The sequence below is a fragment of the Hibiscus syriacus genome, unplaced genomic scaffold, assembly GCF_006381635.1.
Source record: "Hibiscus syriacus cultivar Baekdansim isolate YM2019G1 unplaced genomic scaffold, ASM638163v2 tig00015426_pilon, whole genome shotgun sequence".
NCBI lineage: Eukaryota > Viridiplantae > Streptophyta > Magnoliopsida > Malvales > Malvaceae > Hibiscus > Hibiscus syriacus.
Genome location: NW_024062362.1, coordinates 874,241 through 895,646, shown reverse-complemented (window position 1 = coordinate 895,646; position 21,406 = coordinate 874,241). Strand labels below are relative to the sequence as shown.

Below are 21,406 nucleotides of genomic sequence, written 5' to 3'. Positions count from 1 at the left end.
ATTATATTTTTTATTATACTTATTTTTATTATTTTTTAAACCTAAATTAATGTGTTCTTTAGACTTTCCCCTTGGATTTCATCACAATTAAGTCGGTTATTTTATTAACGCTATCATGTCTTTGTCGTTCGAATTAAATTTTTGACGTTCAACATATAAAGTCGATGGACAAAATTCTAGTACTGTAGAGCAGAGCTGGTAATTGTTCGGATATTTTAATTTTTTATTGGGTAAATTACATAGTTCCTCATTCTACTTTACTCTCTTCCATATTTTGCTCACTAAATTTTCAATTTTTCTAATTTGCTCACTGAACTTTACAAATTAAATCATTATGCTCACTTCGCCATTAACTTTTTAACGATGTTATGACATGGCATAAGAATCAAAACGATTATGTTTTGAAAAACTCAAATATACTCTAAAATGACGTCGTTTTGGTGAGTAAATTATGAGATAGAGTAAAGTTTAATGAGTCATGATGTAATTTACCCTTTTTCCTTCTCCTCCATTTTATCTCTGTCGACCACCACATCATTTTCATTTTGGCCACCGTCGACCGCTGTAGATGGTGGTCATTTTGTCCCAAAATAGGATGGGTCAGTTCGTCTCAACCCACTGAGTCAGGATCTGGTGGTTGTTTCACAGGAAAAAGTCCCAAAACCCATGAATTTGGTCTAAAATATTTCAGTTCCTCACTTTCAATCTCAAATTTGTGGACTTTGGAGTAACTTCAGACAAAAATGGATGTCGGATTCGAACTCAGGACATCGAGACTAAGCGAGTAATCCCATTTTGGGACCAAACGACCACCATCGATGGCGGTCAACGGTGGTCGACAGGTGGCATCCAACCACTTTATGTTTTTATTTTTTAAATTATTTTGTATTAAATATTAATAAAAAACTTAGTCGTTTGAGGTAAAACAACAGAGTGAGCAAAATGATTCAATTTGTAAATTTCAGTGAGCAAATTAGAAAAATTGAAAGTTTGGTGAGAGAAATAGGAGAGAGAGTAAAACAGAGTGAGGAACGGTGTAATTATTTTATAATTAAAGCATTGATTTTTTTGTTATAGTTATAAACGAGCCAAGTCGAGCTTCCGTATTATTGAGTTTAATTATACTCAACTTGAAAATTTTAAAATAGAGCTCGATTCGGCTCGAAAAATTACGAGCCTAAACTTTTCAAGTTCGACTCGAACTCAAAATCATGAATTGAAGACCGAAAAGGCTTAAAATGAAAAAAATCTTAAATCTATCTAGATTAAAGATCAAACTCGAACTCAAACCTAAACATTAAATACATGAAAATCTTATACTACACTTTTTAAAAAATAAACACATAAATTTTAATATTATTAATAATTTAATTTTTTAAAAATAAAATTTTATATATTATTTTTTCGAGTTGCTCGTGAGTTTTTCAAGTTTAATATCAAGTAGCTCATTTCAGACCATTTAGAACTCAAGTCGAGTTCTAGCTCAAGTCAAGTCTATTCAAGTCAAATATCATGTAACTCATTTCGGTTTGTTAAGAACTCAAGTCGTGTAACACCCTTATCCGATACGACCCGAAGATCGATTGATTAGAATATTACACGAGACCACCAGAGTGGCTAACCCAAAATTTTTCTTTAAAACACATGAAAGTCATTGTTTAAAATGCTAACAAATGAAACCAAAATTAAGAATATATGTACTCAAGTTTATAAAATATGGAGCTCCAAAATACATTTCAATATATTAAAAACAAATATTTCAAATTAGAGTTACAACTCGAATATATGAAGGTTTATGAATAGTACATGCTCTCTAAAATAGACTCAAGACGTATTATGTTGCCTCGGTAAGTCTGGAATCACTGGTGACGCTAACACTCCTCAAAAGTCCTCTTACGAACTTGAATATAGAAATGTATTCCGAACGTTGAGCTCACAAGCTCAATGTCACACTAATAATTGTATTATACAAAGTGTAATTGATAACTCTCTAAAAGAGTTATATTTGGTAGCCGTAATTACCTAGGTTTAGTTTGAACTTAAGCATATTTAAAAGCATTTTAGGATTAAATTTACTTAATTTTGCACGTTCTGCATGATAGGAGTGTCGTGGGTTGTTAAGGGCTAAAACTGATTTTTATTGCTGTAAACAGTTGCATTAATGTTGTAGCACTGCAGGAAATATTGATCGGATACTGTAGCAGTCGTCTAAGCTTCAGATAGTTGGAAGAACCTTATGGATTAGGAAAACTAGCTTAGGTATCTGTCATGTGGATGATAAATACTTGAAACATGGACATTTCCTATTGGACGATGGAATTCTCATTCAAGCTATAAAACGGGAGTACTTTGGTGCAAAAAGTGTGATGATAGGGAGAGATCCAAAGTACCATTTTCCACATTATTTCTTCTCAAGCCATGGATGCCTAAATCCTCTTTCAGGGGTTGTTGCAGTACAAAGAAAGTTTGTTGAGGAACTTCAGTGGTCAGCAGATCACGTTCAATGCCTTCTATTGAGAGAGGGAATGATTTGAATGATTAAACTTTTGTTGGATGTTTGTTACGAACTTTATATTTTGTGTTTACTTGGGTATTTAGTTTATGAGCTTTGAACTTCATGATTGTGAGTAGAAATATTTTGCAATTAAATATATAGTGTTTTTGTTTGAATGTGGAAATATTTTCATTTGAATTGCTATATACATTTGTGAGCTTTGGTGTTATTGAGTAGCATAGGTACACTAAAAAGTGTGCAACCATTAGATTAAGATTGTTAATAGTTTGAATATTTAATTAATGAAAGTTATAAAAGTAGTTCAAATGATTTTAATCAATACTGATCACATCGACTAAGTATATCATGTTTGCATAAAATTTGGAAGTCATAATATCACATCCTTTGATTTGATAGCTGACCAATTACTTTATGGAATGTTGTAGCATGAACTAGTACTTCTCATGATTGATTTCATTACTTTCTATATATCATTTTGCTACTAATAACTCTAATGACAACAATATGCTCTCTATGGGTTTGACATCGGAAACTCTCGTAGTTTCCACTTTATTACTTGATTTGTGATGCTTGCACTTGCGTTGTATGCTATAGCATTTTCATAGCATCAAGTTTTTGGTGTTGTTACCGAGAGCATCATTTTGATTTAGAGTTCTTTTAATATTGCTTACGTGTTTCTTTTCTTTTGTAGATTTCTTAGTCTCTGATTTTACTAGGTATATCCCGAAGTGACGACTACTTAGAGCCGTTTGATTCAGAGATTGAAAGATCATTTCACAGACGTTGCCGTGAAGCTGTTATGGCTGGATGAGGGAATGATATTTTACCCCCGTTACATAATGGAGAGAATGATGAGTTGTCAGATGAAATTAGAGCTGAGTACCCATAACATAATATAGATGATCGAAATCACTTTATTCGTGAGCATGTGGTGCTGACATTGGATGATTTGTATCCGAACAATGTGAGATTAGTTATTAATGTTACGAACTTCGAATTAAAGCCAATTATTTTTCAAATGTTACAATCTATGGGACAATATGAAGGTTCTATTGTTGAAGATCCTAGAGGCCATTTATGAGCTTTCATGGAGGTTTGCGATTCTTTTATTCAGTAAGGTATTCCGAAGGAGACCCTGAAGTTGAAGCTATTTCCCTATTCATTGTATGATAAAGCACATGGTTGGTTGAGTTCACTATCGCCAAGTGATGTAGCATTCTAGAATCAATCAACGTAGAATTTCTTGTTGTGATTTAACCCACTGAATTGTTGGGACCATCGGCGCACCCCACGACCCAGTAGAAACAAAACTTGACGGTCTCACCAGCGATCCAAGTATGTAAAATCGAAATCGGGAGGAAAGAATGCGAATACTTACAATGTCCTTGAAAAACAACAAAGATAGTAGCGGGAAGTGGTGATCACAAATGGTTCGAATCGTAAGCCTCCACGAAAACACGTCTCGACCTCTACTTAGTTCACCCGATTGAGAGCAAAATTTTCTTTTCCTAAAATCGGTTTTGAGAAAAACAGCTGAAGTAAAACGGCTACTAGACCTTACCTCCTTTAAATATATCAATTACCCTAACATCTTAGGGTTTTTAAAGTTATTTCAAATTAATAAATAAAATATTATTTAATTAATTCAAATTAAATATACATTAAAGACTTTTAATTTGAATTACAATCTTTAATGTTTATTAAAAAACTTATTTAATTATTCTGAATTATATATATCAATTAAACGAGTTATAATCTAAATTACATTATTTTAATACTTACTATATTCGGGATAATTAAAATCATATGTATATCAAATATATATCTTAACTCTAGATATATTTTAGTAACATACAACAAATTGCACATCTTTTCTCATTTCAATCCTAGGGTGTGACCCTGTAGGTTCTTGTAATGTTAGTAGTAATTATTAGAACAACTCTAATATTACATACAATGAGTAACATCTAGCAATATATCATTGTCACCTAAGTTAGAAGAAATTCTGATTCGACATATCATCTTTGTGATTGACTCTTTTATGTATTACATCATTTTGTCCTTTATATTTAGAATAGACACAAGTCTTAGAATAGTTACACTTGTATATCCCATCTATTGTTTCTTGATATCTAGAGTAGACTATAATTAATAAATAATTTGTGATATCACATATCAACTTATTCAAGCATGGCCATTCATTTCTAGTCTCACTCAATCAAGTGGCCTGTGATATATTTCATATTATGTAGGCAGGACAAATCCTATCTTAACCATATACACCCCACTAAATATATCGAGATATATTCAATAACAGTCTTTATAGTGCAACCAGTTACGGAGCATGTTTAACTGTATCAAAACATACAACAATATATGTTGGGATGACATTGATATCAAGTCTGAGGATCATACATATAATCATCACCATGAGCAATGTTATGACCGTTACATAATAATCCAAGACGTATGCTCATGATGGGTCAATCCAATATATTATTCTCTAACAATATAATCATGTATCAATTCTGATATCTCTATGTCAATGTCAACTCCTTGTCATCAATCAATAACATGTTAGTCTTAAGCGTATTATTATTTTCCATGCCCATAATAATACTTGATTATGGATCTTTTAATAATGTTATTATATGGACTTTATTATCTTTCAGTTTATGTTAAACACATACATATAACTGTAAATAATATTGGCAATGCCTTTATTCAATAAAATCGATAAATAAATGTATTATTACAATCATCATATGATTGGTCTTTGGGCATACTCTAACAATCTCTCACTAGCACTAAGACCAATCACTCACATATCTAATACCGAGTGACTCAGTGTAACGATCATGCCTCTGCTGTGTAAGAGGCTTCGTCAAGGGATCAACAATGTTTTCATCCGTATGTACTCTGCATATTTCCACATCTCCTCAATCTATGATCTCTCGAATGAGATTAAAGTGCCTAAGAATACGTTTGGATCGTTGATGAGATATGGGTTCCTTTTCTTTTGCAATGGCTCTATTATTGTCACAACAGAGTTCTACAACATCTGATATATTGGGAACAAACCCTAATTCCAATATAAACTTCTTGATCCAAACAACCTGTTTTGCTGCTTCACTGGTTAAAATGTATCTAACCTCTAGAATCAACTACTATTTCTTGCTTCAAACTTTTCCAGCTCACAACACCTCCATTAAGATAAAACACAAAACTCGATTGTGATCGTGAGTCATCCTTGTCAATTTGGAAGCTGGCATCAGTATAACCTTTTACACTAAGCTCTTCATCCCCTCCATAGACAAGAAATTTATCCTTAGTTCTTCTTAAGTACTTAAGGATATTTTTAACCGCAACCCAGTGATTTTCACCAGGGTTTGCTTGATACTGACTCGTCATGCTTAAAGCATGTGATACATCTGGTTGAGTACATATTATGGCATACATGATAGAACCAATAGCTGAAGCATATGGAATCTTATTCATCCTTTTTATTTCTTGTAGAGTTGAAGGACACATTTCCTTCGAAAGAGAAATGCCATGTCTCATGGGAAAAAAATCCTTTCTTGGTTTCTTCCATACCGAACATTTTCAACACTTTGTCTATATATGCACTTGGCTCATACCTAGAAGTCGTCTTGATCTATCTCTATAGATCTTAACTCCTAAGATATACGCTGCCTCACCCAAATCTTTCATAGAAAAATAGCTACTTAACCAAGTCTTAACAGACTGTAAAGTAGGTATATCATTTCCTATGATGAGTATGTCGTCTACATACAAGATTAGGAAAAAAATAATGCTCTCACTAGCCTTTTTATAAACACAAGGCTAATCTTCATTTCTGATAAAACCAAACTCTTTGATTGCATTATTAAAACGAAGATTTCAGCTTCAAGAAGCTTGCTTTAGTCCATAAATAAACCTCTATAGCTTACAAACCTTTCCAGCATTTCCTGGAATGACAAAACCTTCTGATTGTGTCATATACACATCATCTTCAAGTTTTTCATTATGGAAAGCGATTTTGATGTCCATTTTCTAGATTTCATAATCATGGAATGTATATATTACGAGCAAGATCTGGATGGACTTAAACATAGCTACAGGGGAGAATGTTTCGTCGTAGTCTACACCATGAATTTGTCGATAACATTTAGCGACTAATCTTACTTTGTATGTTTGTACATTACCATCCATGTCAGTTTTCTTCTTGAAAACCCATTTACACCCTATAGGTTTGACCCCTTCAGGCGGTTCAACCAAAGTCCATACTTGGTTTACTGACATGGAATCTATCTCAGATCTCATGGCTTCAAGCCAATTCTCAAAGTCTTGGCTAGACATAGCCTCTTGATAAGTCCTGGGCTCATCTTGATCCATAAGAAGAACATCTCCATGTGCAATAACGAGAAATCCAAAGCTCTCAGGTGCACGGTGTCCTCTTATGGATATACGCAGTGGTTGTGTTTCTAAATCTATTGAATGCTCCTCAATAACTTGTGAAACATGCTCAACTTCAGGTTCATTGATATGTTGTTATTGAACTTCTCCAAGTTCAATATTCCTACCATTCTCTTTCTTTGTGAGAAATTCTCTTTTGAGAAAAACTCATGTTCGAGAAACAAACACTACTCATGTTCGAGAAACAAACACTTTGTTCTCGTTAGGGTTAAAGAAATAGTATCCCTTAGTTTCTTTAGGATATCCAACAAATATACACTTATTATGAGAATTATGTTTGACCTTTATAGACATTTAATGTTTTACATAAGCTTTACAACCCCAAATCTTCATAAAAGACATACTAGGATGTTTCCCAGTCCATATATCGTATGGTGTCTTTTGAACAAATTTAGATGGAACACTGTAATATCCTCAATATCGGGTTAGTGATTAAATTGTAAAATTACAGAATTTGGTGACTAAAGTGGAATAATTGAATAGTATTGCATTTTTGGTATAGGATTAAATTGTAAGGAAGATGAAATTGAAGGATAGAATGGTCATTGTAAGGAAAATAATTAAATTTGGTTAGATATATATATGGAGTCCACATGTATGTGAGGAAGTAAATATCCAAGCTTTCAGACAACTTTTCTCCTCCTTTCTTCTCTGTGCGTGTGAGCCAAGGTAAAGGTAAGAATTCTTATTAGTTGTTTGTTAGCTGAGATTTAAGTTTGGTTTTGATCCTTAGATGCTAATTAAGTTTAAGGAAAGCTTAATTTGCTTTAAAACAACAAGATGAAGGGTGTAGGAAGAATTAAAGGTTAGGAGTTCTTGAGTAAAATTTTGAAATAAAGTTCATAATGAGAATTGAAAGTTGAATTTGACTTGTCACCAACTTGATTAAGGAATATGAAGTTTTAGAATTAGATTTATAACATGTTGGAATTTGAGTCAGATTCTTGAATTTTATGTGGAGGATTGAATTTTGAAGTCTAAGAGATATTGAATGGGTATAAATTAGTTTAAGTAGGTGTATACATGTTAGGGATATTAAAGAAGGTGAAAGATGAGGAGTTGAGATGAAAAAAAGAGTGAATTTATTGCTTAAAAGGGAATTTCTGGGTTGTGTGCATCTATACATCTTTAATGTGTATCGATGCACTCTCAAATAAATGAACATCGAATGCAATTAGTGCATCGATGTATGAGGAGTGTATCGATGCACCCCCTTAAGATTAAAACATCGAAGGTGATTTGTGTACCGATGCACAGGTAGTGCATCGATGCACACGTTAAGGAATGCATCGATACACTGTAGAGTTCACATACTTTCATTAAAATATGAAAATAGCTTTCTTTTTAGCCTAAGGAAAGATAGTTTAGAATATATCAATTAGTATACTGATATGTATCAATGTATTACTATGTAGATATAGAGCGTAATTATGTTCCGAAACAATCGAAGGATTAGAATCGAGTCAGAGCAAGGCTAAGGTGAGTGCATATCCTAGAAGAAATTGTATTGATATAAGACTTGCGATGAGTCTATCTCCTATAGTTAAATTTATAATTTCATATTCATGCACATGCATATTTATATAGGTATTAATGTTATGGTGATTTTATGCCTAATTCATTCATGTTTTAATATGAACTTATATGAATGAATGCAATTATATGAGGACCTATTCAGGTATGGGAAATAATGGAAATGAACATGTGTATTCATATGAAGTGAATTATGTATTATGTGAAAAGTGATAAAAGAGATATGGAAATGAGAATTGTAATTATAATTAAGCCCATGTTATATAATGTGAGAGCTGTAGGTATAAAGTGCATGCCAAGAGTCGAGGGATTAGCAGTGGTCCTTCGGGACAAATATTCAGTGCCCCTAGTGGGATTTTATTCGAGCTGTGGTGACAATATTGTGCACAACCTCAGTGTACTCGCGTACCTTCTGTTCTCAATAATGTACATGGGCAATCCAAAGATAAATTAAAGTGAAATTAGCATAAGAATATATGTTTTATATGTGCATGTCACCATCATATATGTTATAGTGTAATAGATGTATGCAAATTAAAATGTCATGATCAGAGGGTAAGAATGCATATTTATGAATGCATTGTTATATAAATATATTTATATTATGCCTCACTAAGTCTGTGACTTAGCGTGTAAGTGATTTACACGTAGGTACCAAGAATCCAGAAGAGCAGAAATAGAGGTGGCAAGAACAACATCATTGCTAGAAGACCAGATCAGAAGTAACTGATACATATGTTTTGTTTTGTATAGTGTGTTGGCATATAAGTAATATGTTAGTTACGAATGCTCTGATCGATTTTGTATGGATTTGGTCAACTTTTTATAAGTCAACAACTTTTATTGCAATGAAAGTTTCAAAATTTCTTTGGTTTTCATTAAAAGTCAAAGTTTGAAAAGTTAATGTGATACCTCAGACTCGTATCTGGGTCGAGTACGTGTTGGGGGTGTTACATTTAATGGTATCATAGCCACAGTTTAGTTGATTCTCGGCATAAACCAGAGTCTAGAATGTCCTATAAAGTATACATGCCAACAAAATAGTGAAAACTTCTGATCTGATATAATAGTAAGTATGTTGTTTTGCTAATAGAACGATATGGTTAATTTTTTTATATAGATGTCCGGACACAGTAGCTCTAGAAGTGAAGCGGGAGACGATAGGCCCACTGAAAGTAGTAATTCACCTACCCTGGCCAGGCAGAGTGAAGAACAGGCCCCCTCTGGAATGCATATGAGTGATCAAAATGTGTTCTTCAGAACACTGGACGCGGTATTGGCGCGTTTCCAATCACCTGCTACTTCAACTCCGAGAATTAATGTTGTAAATGAATTGAAGAGCTTAGGATCACCAGAGTTTAGAGGTGAAGCCGAAGAAGGTAATGTTTTTGCGGACCTTTGGCTTAATGACGTGAAAATTATGCTTGAGAGACTTCATTGTTCTGATGTTGACAAGCTGAATGGAGTATTATCTTTACTCCGAGGGCAAGCCAGGATTTGGTAGACCAACGTTACATTAAGAATGTATGGTGATCAAGTAACTTGGTCTTTGTTCCTAGAGAAATTCAAACATAAATACATCGGAGATCAGTTTATCCGACAAATGAAACAAGAGTTAATGAATCTGAAGCAATGGAACCGTACAGTTTATGAATACGAGTGTGAATTCAACAAGCTGAGTTACTTTGCTACCGAGCTTATTCCTACAGAGAAGGATGTTTGTGATTGGTTCGTGGAAGGTTTACGTCCAAGATTGAAGGAAATGCCAATTGTGTTAAATTTATCCTCGTTTCAAGAAGTAATGAATCGTGTTAAATCTCTGGAAAGAACTCAGAATGAGAGGTTCAGAGATTCCCGAGCTCAGACTTCGAAAATATCAGGTGCATCATCGAGTGTTGCACCATCAAAAAGGGGCAGAGATGTGAGTTCTGACCCCAAGTGAGATCAGATTTAGTAACATTTTCTACAAGGGGATCAAATTAGATGAGGGGTCGACAGACACAGTCAGTGGGATCTGGAGCTGGGAGATCTAACCTAAGTCAAGTCAGACAATGTCCACATTGTGGAAAGAATCACTCGGGGATATGTAGGATGATTTATGTAGCCTTCTTTAAATGTGGGGACACTGGCATTTTGTTTGGGATTGTCCCGTGTTTGCTGGTGATTCTGCTCAGTCAGAAAGGTCTGTCTCGGCTACCCAGAGGGGAAGAGGTAGAGGCAGAGGAAGAAGTCAGTCAGAATCCTCAGCTCCATAAGAGATACGTTCTACAGCTCGTGTGTATAATCTCAAGACTAGCAAGGATCGAGATAACCCAGAGATTATCAAAGGTATTTTTTAGTTGTATGACAAGAATATGTTTGTATTGATCGATTCGAGGTCTACTTATTCTTACATTTGCAGTAAGTTAGTGAAAGAATTGAATATTCTGTTAGAAGCTACTAGCAGTGAGGTGATAGTGACTAATCCGTTAGGGCACAATGCTCGGGTCAATATGATGTGTCGAGGGTGTCCCATATGGATTCAGGGAATTGAATTCCATGGTAATATGATGGAATTACCTTTTGACGAATTTGAGGTGATACTAGGAATGGACTGGTTATATTGTTACTACGCTAATGTTGATTGTAGACTGAAAAGAGTAATGTTGAGAAGTCCAGAAGGGATAGAAGTCATTGTATTTAATGAAGGATGAAACCCATTGGCTAATGTAATATTAGTGATGTAAGCAAAGAAATTATTGTTACAGGGATGTCAAGAGTTTGTTGCTAGTGTGTTAGATGTTAGAGATAAAGAGAAGGGGATTGAAGGAATTCTTATAGTCAAAGAGTTTCTCGATATATTTCCTGTAGATTTACCAGGTTTACCTCTAGACAGAGAGGTAGAATTTCATATTGAGGTAATACCGGGAACTGCACCTATCACCATGGAACCATACAGAATGACCCCAAAAGAGTTACAAGAATTAAAGATCAAATTACAAGAATTACTTGACAAAGGGTTTATCAGACCAAGTTTTTCACCATGGGGAGCTCCGGTTTTGTTCTTCAAAAAGAAGGATGGATCCATGTGTCTTTGCATTGATTATAGGCAACTCAATAAAGTGACCATCAATAACAAGTATCCCTTCCCACGGATTGACGGTTTATTTGATCAGTTAAAGTGAGCTTCAGTGTTTTCAAAGATTAATTTACGTTCTAGTTACCATCAATTGAAGATTCAAGATAAGGATATTCCAAAGACAGTTTTTCGAATGAGATATGGTCATTATGAGTTCATAGTAATGCCATTCGGAGTAACCAATGCACATGTTGCTTTCATGGATCTCATGAACAGAATATTTCAACCCTATTTGGATCAATTCGTAGTGGTGTTCATCGATGATATTTTAGTGTATTTAAATTCAGAAGAAGAGCATAGTTCGTATTTGAAGATTGTTATACAGACTTTGAGAGAAAAGAAGCTTTATGTTAAACTCTCTAAATGTGAATTCTGGTTGAAGGAAGTGACATTCCTTAGACATGTGATTTATGCAGAAGGAATTCGAGTGGATCTCCAAAAGATTAAAGCTATTTTAGAATGGGAAGTTCCAAAGAATTTGTCAGAAGTCCGGAGTTTTCTGGGGTTAGTTTTACCGAAGGTTCGTTAAAAAGTTTTCGATAATAACATTACCCCTAACCAAGTTATTGAGGAAAAAGGTAAAATTTTCTTGGACTCTGGAGTGCCAAGAGAGTTTTGAAAAGCTAAAGAAAATTTTGACAGAAGCTCCAGTGTTGATTCAACTCGAGTCTGGCAAGAACTTTGTAGTGTACAGTGATGCATCTCATAACAGTTTGGGATGCCTGTTAATGCAAGAAGACAAGGTGGTGGCCTATGCTTCGAGGTAACTAAAACTACATGAGAAGAATTATCCAACACATGATCTGGAGATGGCTGCAGTAGTGTTCGCTCTTAAGATCTGGTGTCACTACTTGTATGGTGAATGATGTTACTTGTATACGGACCATAAGAGTTTGAAATATTTGATAACTCAGAAGGAGTTAAATTTAAGAGAGAGAAGATGGGTGGAATTCTTAAAGGATTCTGATGTAGTGATCAATTTCCATTCGGGGAAAGCGAATGTTGTAGTGGATGCCTTAAGTCGAAAGACATTTGTAGCCTTACGAGCTTTGGATGCTAGACTATTGTTAAGAGAAGACAGTGTCATATGTGCAGAATTGACTCTTAAGCCATCATGGCTAGATCGAATTAAATAATTGCAAGCTAGAGATGAAAAATGTTCGAAGAAGCTACAACAGATAAGTAATGGAGAGGTTACAAATTATAAATTAAAGGCTGATGAGAACCTATATTATCAAGGGAGGCTAGTGATTCCATATGATAATGAGTTGAAGAAAGACTTATTAACGGAAGCTCATTGTAGTCCATTGACCATGCATCCGAGAGGAAACAAAATGTATATGGATCTCAAGAGTCGATATTGGTGGCCTGGAATGAAGAGGGACATTACGGAATTTGTATCCAAATGTTTGACATGTCAGCAAGTCAAAGCTGAACATCAGGTTCTGTCAGGATTATTGCAACCAATGTCTATTCCTCAGTGGAAATGGGAGAATGTAACAATGGACTTTGTAACGGGGTTACCTTTGACTCCGAATAAAAGAGATTCCATCCGGGTGATTGTAGATAGATTGACTAAGTTAACTCATTTTATTATGGTACGAGTTGACTTTTCTATGGATAAGTATGCCGAGTTATATATCAGGGAGATTATACGTCTACATGGTGTACCTGTTTCTATTGTTTCAGATCGAGATCCTAGATTTACTTCAAGGTTTTGGAAATTATTACATAAAGCGTTTGGAACTCGGCTGAACTTTAGTACAACGTTTCATCCTCAAACCGATGGACAATCCGAGAGAACAATCCAAATTTTGGAAGATATGTTGAGAGCTTGTGTTATCGAGTTCAAAGGATCATGGGAGAGGTACTTGCCACTTGCCGAGTTTGCATACAACAATTGTTATCAATCAAGTATAAAAATGGCACCTTTACGGAAGAATATGACGTACGCCTCTAAATTGGTTTGAGATTAAAGATAATGAAGTTCTTGGTCCTGAATTGATACATGAAGTTGAAGAAAAGATCCAAATAATTCAAAGTAATCTCAAAGCAGCATCTGATAGTCAGAAATCATATGCATACCTAAAAATAAAAGGAATTAAATTTCAAGTCGGAGATAAAGTGTCCCCATAGAAGAAGGTTTTGAGGTTTGGCAGAAGAGGAAAGTTGTGTCCTCGGTTCATCGGACCTTATGAAATCATAAAGAGAGTTGGACCAGTAGCCTATTAACTAGCATTGCCGCCTGAAATAGAGAAAATCCATAATGTCTTTCATGTCTCAATGCTTCAGAAATATCGATCTGATCCCTCCCATATTATGGCTCTAGAAGAGACCGAGATTCAACCGGATTTAACGTATGAGGAAGAACCAGTTCAAATCTTAACTCATGAAGTTAAGTAACTAAGGAACAAGACTATTCCATTAGTCAAAGTATTATGGAGGATTCATAAGGTAGAGAAAGCAACATGGGAGCGTGAAGAGGATATAAGGAATTAATACCCAATCTCTTCCTGCAATGAAAATGTGAGGATGAATTTTCTTTAGGGGGAGATTTGTAACATCCTCAATACCGGGTTAGTGATTAAATTGTAAAATTACAGAATTTGGTGACCAAAGTGGAATAATTGAATAGTATTGCATTTTTGGTATAGGATTAAATTGCAAGGAAGATGGAATTGAAGGATAGAATGGTCATTGCAAGGAAAATAATTAAATTTGGTTAGATATATATATGGAGGCCACGTGTATGTGAGGAAGCAAATATCCAAGATTCTAGACAACTATTCTCCTCTTTTCTTCTCTGTGCGTGTGAGCCAAGGTAAAGGTAAGAATTCATTTTAGTTGTTTATTAGCTAAGATTTAAGTTTGGTTTTGATGCTTAGATGCTAATTAAGTTTAAGCAAAGCTTACTTTGCTTTAAAACAACAAGATGAAGGGTGTAGGAAGAATTAAAGGTTAGGAGTTCTTGAGTGAAATTTTGAAATAAAGTTCATAATGAGAATTGGAAGTTGAATTTGACTTGTCATTAACTTTATTAAGGAATATGAAGTGTTACAATTAGATTTAGAACATGTTGGAATTTGAGTGAGATTCTTGAATTTTATGTGGAGGATTGAATTTTGAAGTCTAAGAGATATTGAATGGGTATAAATTAGTTTAAGTAGGTGTATGCAAGTTAGGGATATTAAAGGAGGTGAAATATGAAGAGTTGAGATGAAAAGAGAGTGAATTTCGTGTTTAAAATGGAATTTCTGGGTTATGTGCATCAATGCATCTTCAATGTGTATCGATGCACTCTCAAATAAATGAACATCGAATGCAATTAGTGCATCAATGTATGAGGAGTGCATCGATGCACCCCCCCTTAAGATTAAAACATCGAAGGTGATTTGTGTACCGATGCACAGGTAGTGCATTGATGCACACGTTAAGGAATGCATCGATACACTGTAGAGTGCATCGATGCATACTTTCATTAAAAGATGAAAATAACTTTCTTTTTAGCCTAAGGAGTGATAGTTTATAATATATCAATTAGTATACTGATATGTATCAATGTATTACTATGTAGATATAAAGCGTAATTCTGTTCCGGAATAATCGAAGGATTATAATCTAGTCAGAGCAAGGCTAAGGTGAGTGATATCCTAGATGAAATTGTATTGAGATAAGACTTGCGATGAGTCTATCTCCTATAGTTAAATTTATAATTTCATATTCATGCACATGCATATTTATATAGGTATTAATGTTATGGTGATTTTATGCCTAATTCATTCATGTTTTAATATGAACTTATATAAATGAATGCAATTATATGAGGACGCATTCAGGTATGGGAAATAATGGAAATGAACATGTGTATTCATATGAAGTGAATTATGTCTTATGTGAAAGTGATAAAAGAGATATGAAAATGAGAATTGTAATTATAATTAAGCCCATGTTATTTAATGTGAGAGCTGTGGCATGCCAAGAGTCGAGGGATTATCAGTGGTCCTTCGGGACATAGTGGTCATTTGGGACATAGTGGTCATTCGGAATAAATATTCGGTGCCCCTAGTGGAATTTTATTCAAGCTGTGGTGACAGCATTATGCACAACCTCAGTGTACTCGCTTACCTTCTGTTCTCAATAATGTACATGGGCAATCCAAAGATAAATTAAAGTGAAATTAGCATAAGAATATATGTTTTATATGTATATGTCACCATCATATATGTTATAGTGTAATAGATGTATGTAAATTAAAATGTCATGATCAGAGGGTAAGAATACATGTTCATGAATGCATTGTTATATAAATATATTTATATTATGCCTCACTAAGTCTTTGACTTAGCGTGTAAGTGATTTACACGTAGTACCAAGAATCCAGAAGAGCAGAAATAGGGGTGACAAGAACAACATCATTGCTAGAACAGATCAAAAGTAACTGATACGTATGTATTTTATTGTGTAGAGTGTGTTGACATGTAAGTAATGTGTTAGTTACGAATACTCTGATCGGTTTTGTATGGATTTGGTCAACTTTTTGCAAGTCAACAACTTTTATTACAATGAATGTTTTGAAATTTCTTTGGTTTTCATTAAGAGTCAAAGTTTGAAAAGTCAATGTGATACCTCAGACTCGTATCCAGGTCGGGTAGGTGTTGGGGGTATTACAAACTTGATTTAGTGTGAAAGTAGCTATTTCAAGTGCATGTCCCCAAAAAGCAAGTCAGTAGATCACTATGACTCATCATCGATCGAACCATGTCTAACAGTGTTCGATTCTTTCTTTCAGAAACTCCATTACACTGTGGTGTACCAGGTGGTATAAGCTGCGAGACAATCCCGCATTCTTTTAGGAGTTCATCAAACTCTATGCTTAAGTATTCTCCACCTCAGTCTGATCGAAGTACATTAATACTCTTGCCTAGTTGATTTTGTACTTCATTTTTAAATTCCTTCATTTTTTCAAGGGCTTCAGATTTATGGTGCATAAGATAAATATACCCATATCGACTAAAGTCATCGGTGAAAGTAATGAAGTAATGGAATCCATCTCTGGATTGTGTATTCATCGATCCACATACATCACTATGTATTAACCCTAATAAATCACATGCTCGCTCACCTTTACTATTAAAAGTAGCTTTAGTCATTTTTTCCAACAAGCAAGATTCACATACATCATATTGTTAAAAACAAATGAATCTAAGTATCAATCTTTATGGAGTTTTGACATGCGTTTCTCACTTATATGGCCTAAACGACAATGCCAAAGATAAGTTTGATTCGAGTCATTTGTTTTTGATCTCTTAGTATTTATGTTATAAATGGCGTTTTCTCTATCCAAAATATAGAGACCATTAACCAATTGTGTAGAACCATAAAAACATTATCAAGATAAAAAGAACAATAATTATTTTTAATAATAATCTCAAAACAGATCTTGTCCAAACAAGAAATAGAAATAATGTTCTTACTCAAACTAGGCACAAAATAACAATCCTCTAAATTTAAATCAAGTCCACTAGGCAAATATAAAAACATATGTCCCTATAGCTAATGCAACAACTCTTGCTCCATTTCCCACTCATAGGTCTACGTCTTTAGCCATATTCCTTCTCTTTTGTAGTCCCTGTACAGAAGTACAAATATGAGAACCATAACCGGTATCTAATACCCAAGAAGTAGATGTTGACAAATTAACATTAATAACATAAATACCTAAAACAAACGTTCCGTTTGCTTTTGCCTTCTTGATCTCTTTAAGGTAAACATGGCAGTTTCTTTTCCAGTGTCCGGTCTTATCGCAATGGAAATATTTTCATTCTTTGCTAACTCTCCCTTTGGGTTTTAATGCATTTTCCCTTTCGTTTTGGCCTTACCATTTCCCTTAGACTTTGTCACTACCTTTTTCTTTCCCTTTCCTTTGTCCTTGTGGACCATCAGAATGGGCTTAGGTCCAACCTTTTTCATGTTACTTTCAGTAGTTCGTAACAAGCCAAGTAACTATGGCAAAGTCTTGTTAATTTCATTCATATTGAAATTAAGGACAAATTGACTAAAGTTATCTAGCAATGATTGTAGGATAACATCGGTAGCCAATTCATATGAGAGGAAATCCCAACTTTTCCAACGTTTGGATGTAGCCCATCATCTTGATGACATGAGCTCCTACAAGAATTCTCTCTGCCATTTTGCATTGAAATAGAGCTTTAGAGGTCTCATATCTCTCTTGACATTCTTTCCCTTCATATATTTCTTTGAGATTTTGAATCATTTCTTATGCAACTATGTCCTCATGTTACTTCTAAAGCTCAAGAGTCATGGTGGCAAGCATTAGACATCCAAAATCTAACATATCATCCATATGTTTCTTGAATTTGTCTTTGTCAGCTCTTGAAGCATTAGCTGTTGGCTCATCAGGAACAAGTTCTTCAATGACATATTCTTTCCTTTCCTGTTTGAGAACGATTCTCAAATTATGAAAACAGTTAAGGAAGTTTATACTATTAAGTTTATTCTTCTCAAGGAGTGATCACAATGATACAGTGTTATTTTCCATTAAATTTACAAAAATGGAAATATTAAAGTAAGTAAATTTACCAAATTAAAATTTATATATAGGTCTTTATTTACAAATTACTCTCACTATTTTATTCAAAATTAAAAACCCTTTCTGTTTTAATTTCGGAAAAATTCAACGAAAATTTTTCTAGTGGGCGAGGATCCATAATACATCAATTTCCTAAATCAGCTTTGGCTTTTCTTTTAGGATAGTGATTATTTAGGTAAGTAACACTTTACTAGTTACATCTCATGTAACTCCTCCTTTTGGTGAACAACTTTTGTTCAAGTCATCTCATGACTTATCCAAATATTTAACCTCTAGGTTTCTAATCCTATTAGAATAATCTAGCTAAGTTATTACCAATATCTCAACCGGTGAATATCACTTGCTTATTCTTCACGTTTAACCAAGATAGATTTATGTGCCAATGCTTTGACAAAGCCCACACAATATCGATCGAAGCCTTAATGAGGGTAAATATTGGAAGTTTAAGTTAACTTAGATTATAAAGAGGGATTTGCGTAATTATCTCATCATTGTTTGTTTTAATATTAGGCCCTTTATTGATTTCATCAATATTCATTCTTATTTTATCATTTGATGCATTTCATATATAACAAATATAACAATAAATAAGATGCAATGGTTATACCCCAAAACATTGACTAAGGTGGCCCATCCCAAGCCAATGGGAGAACCAAAAAACCCTAAAGCATAAGACTGCTCTCTAGGTATCTTATCGCCATTCTTCTGATCCTTGTGAATCTTCATACGATTATAATTTTAAAAGAAATTCGTTTTACATACGAGGGAGTAAGATGAGAAGAGAAATACAACAGAGATATAGAAAGGCACGGCTCGCAGACCGTATTTCAAATTAAACCATTGTAAATTGAACAGGGGCTATAATCATGCATGTCAAACACCATGCAAAACAAACATAATATATATATATATAACACTTATAAACAGAATCGTGCTTTTGGGATTTTTAATCCCAAAGGTTTTCTACATCGGAACAACCATTGTTCCACTACCAAACGCGATCTGCTATCCCACTCCCACGAATCATCATGTTAACGATTGACATATGAATTTTGTAAAATCCTTACAGCAACAAATCGATTGAAAAACATATTAACAAATTACCATATTAATCGTTGCAGTTATCTATTCAAACAATGATATCATGCATATTTGCCGAAAACGATAAAACTAGAACATACATCTTATACATATCGCATCAACCAAGAATTTAACCCGAATTCGGATCTTACAAGTGGCTCTGATACTACTTTTGGGACCGTCGATACACCCCGCGATGCAGCAGAAACAAAACTCGATGGTCTCACCAGCGATCCAAGTACGTAAAACCGAAATCGGGAGGAATGATACGAATACTTATAATAAGTTCCTTGAAAAAAAGTAAAGAAAGCAGCGAGAAGTGGTGATCACGAACGGTTCGAATCGTAAGCCTCCACGAAAACACGTCTCTGCCTCTACTTAGTTCACCCGGTTGAGAGCAAAATTTTCTTTTCCCAAAATCGGTTTCTAGAAAAACGACTGAAGTAAAACGGCGGCTAGACCTTATCTTCTTTAAATATATCAATTACCCTAACATCTTAGGATTTTTAAAGTTGTTTCAAATTAATAAATAAAATATTATTTAATTAATTCAAATTAAATATACATTAAAGACTTCTAATTTGAATTATAATCTTTAATGTTTATTTAAAAACTTATTTAATTATTCCGAATTACATATATCAATTAAAAGAGTTGTAATCTAAATTACATTCTTTTTAATGCTTACTTACTATATTCGGGATAATTAAAATCATATGTATATCAAATATACATATCTTAACTCTAGATATATTTTAGTAACGTACAACAAATTGTACATCTTTGCTCATTTCAATCCTAGGGTGTGACCCTGTAGGTTCTTGTAGCGTTAGTAGTAATTATTAGAATAATTCTAATATTACATACAATACGTGACATCTAGCAATATATCATTGTCACCTAAGTTACAAGAAATTATGATTTGACATATCATCTTCGTGATTGACTCTTTTATGTATTACATCCTTTTGTCCTTTATATCTAGAATATGCACAAGTCTTAGAATAGTCACACTTGTATAGACCATCTATTGTTTCTTGATATCTAGAGTAGACTACAATTAACGAATAATTTATGATATCACATATCAACTTATTCAAGCATGGCCATGCATTTCTAGTCTCACTCAATCAAGTTACTTGTGATATATTTCCTATTATGCAGGCAGGACAAATCCTATCTTAACCATATACACCCCACTACATATATCGAGATATATTCAATAACAGTCTTTATAGTGCAACCAGTTACGAAGCATCTTTAACTGTATCAAAACATACAACAATATATGTTGGGATGACATTGATCTCAAGTTTGAGGATCATACATATAGTCATCACCATGAGCAATGTTATGATCGTTACATAATAATCCAAGACATATGCTCATGATGGGCCAATCCAATATATTGTTATCTAACAATATAATCATGTATCAATTCTGACATCTCTATGTCAATGACAACTCCTTGTCATCAATCAATAACATGTTCGTCTTAAGCGTATTATTATTGTACATGCCCATAATAATACTTGACTATGGATATTTTAATAATGTTATTATATGGACTTTATTATCTTTCAGTTTATGTTAAACACAAACATATAACTAAAAATGATATTGGCAATGCCTTTATTCAATAAAATTTGTAAATAAATGTATTATTACAATCATCATATGATTGGTCTTTGGGCATACTCTAACACGAATATGAATGCTAAGCTTCGAAATGACTTAACCTCATTCAAGCATATGGATGATGAAAGCTTGTATGAAGCATGAGAAAGATTCAAAGATTTGTTGCAGAAGTGTCCTATGCATGGGTTCCCACATTGGACTCAAATGGAAATATTTTATAATGGGTTAAATATTCACACTCGAATAGTGGTTCATGCCTCAGTAAATGGAGCTTTGCTGGATAAAACATACAATTATGCATATAATATTCTTTAGAGAATTTCCACCGATGATTGCCAATACCCTGATACATGTAATACATTTGGTCGACATGGTGCTGGAGCAGTAGACTCGAAAGCTTTTAACTATATGGCATTTCAGATTTCAGCATTGACTG

General features: G+C 34.0%; 1 non-coding gene across 1 annotated transcript; it reads right to left on the bottom strand.

Moving 5' to 3' along the window:
- Positions 1-21,051: 21,051 nt before the first annotated feature.
- Positions 21,052-21,158, bottom strand: LOC120207879. Its single transcript, XR_005524251.1, has one exon. It is a non-coding gene; the product is annotated as a small nucleolar RNA R71 (small nucleolar RNA).
- Between the last annotated feature and the right edge of the window lie 248 nt (positions 21,159-21,406).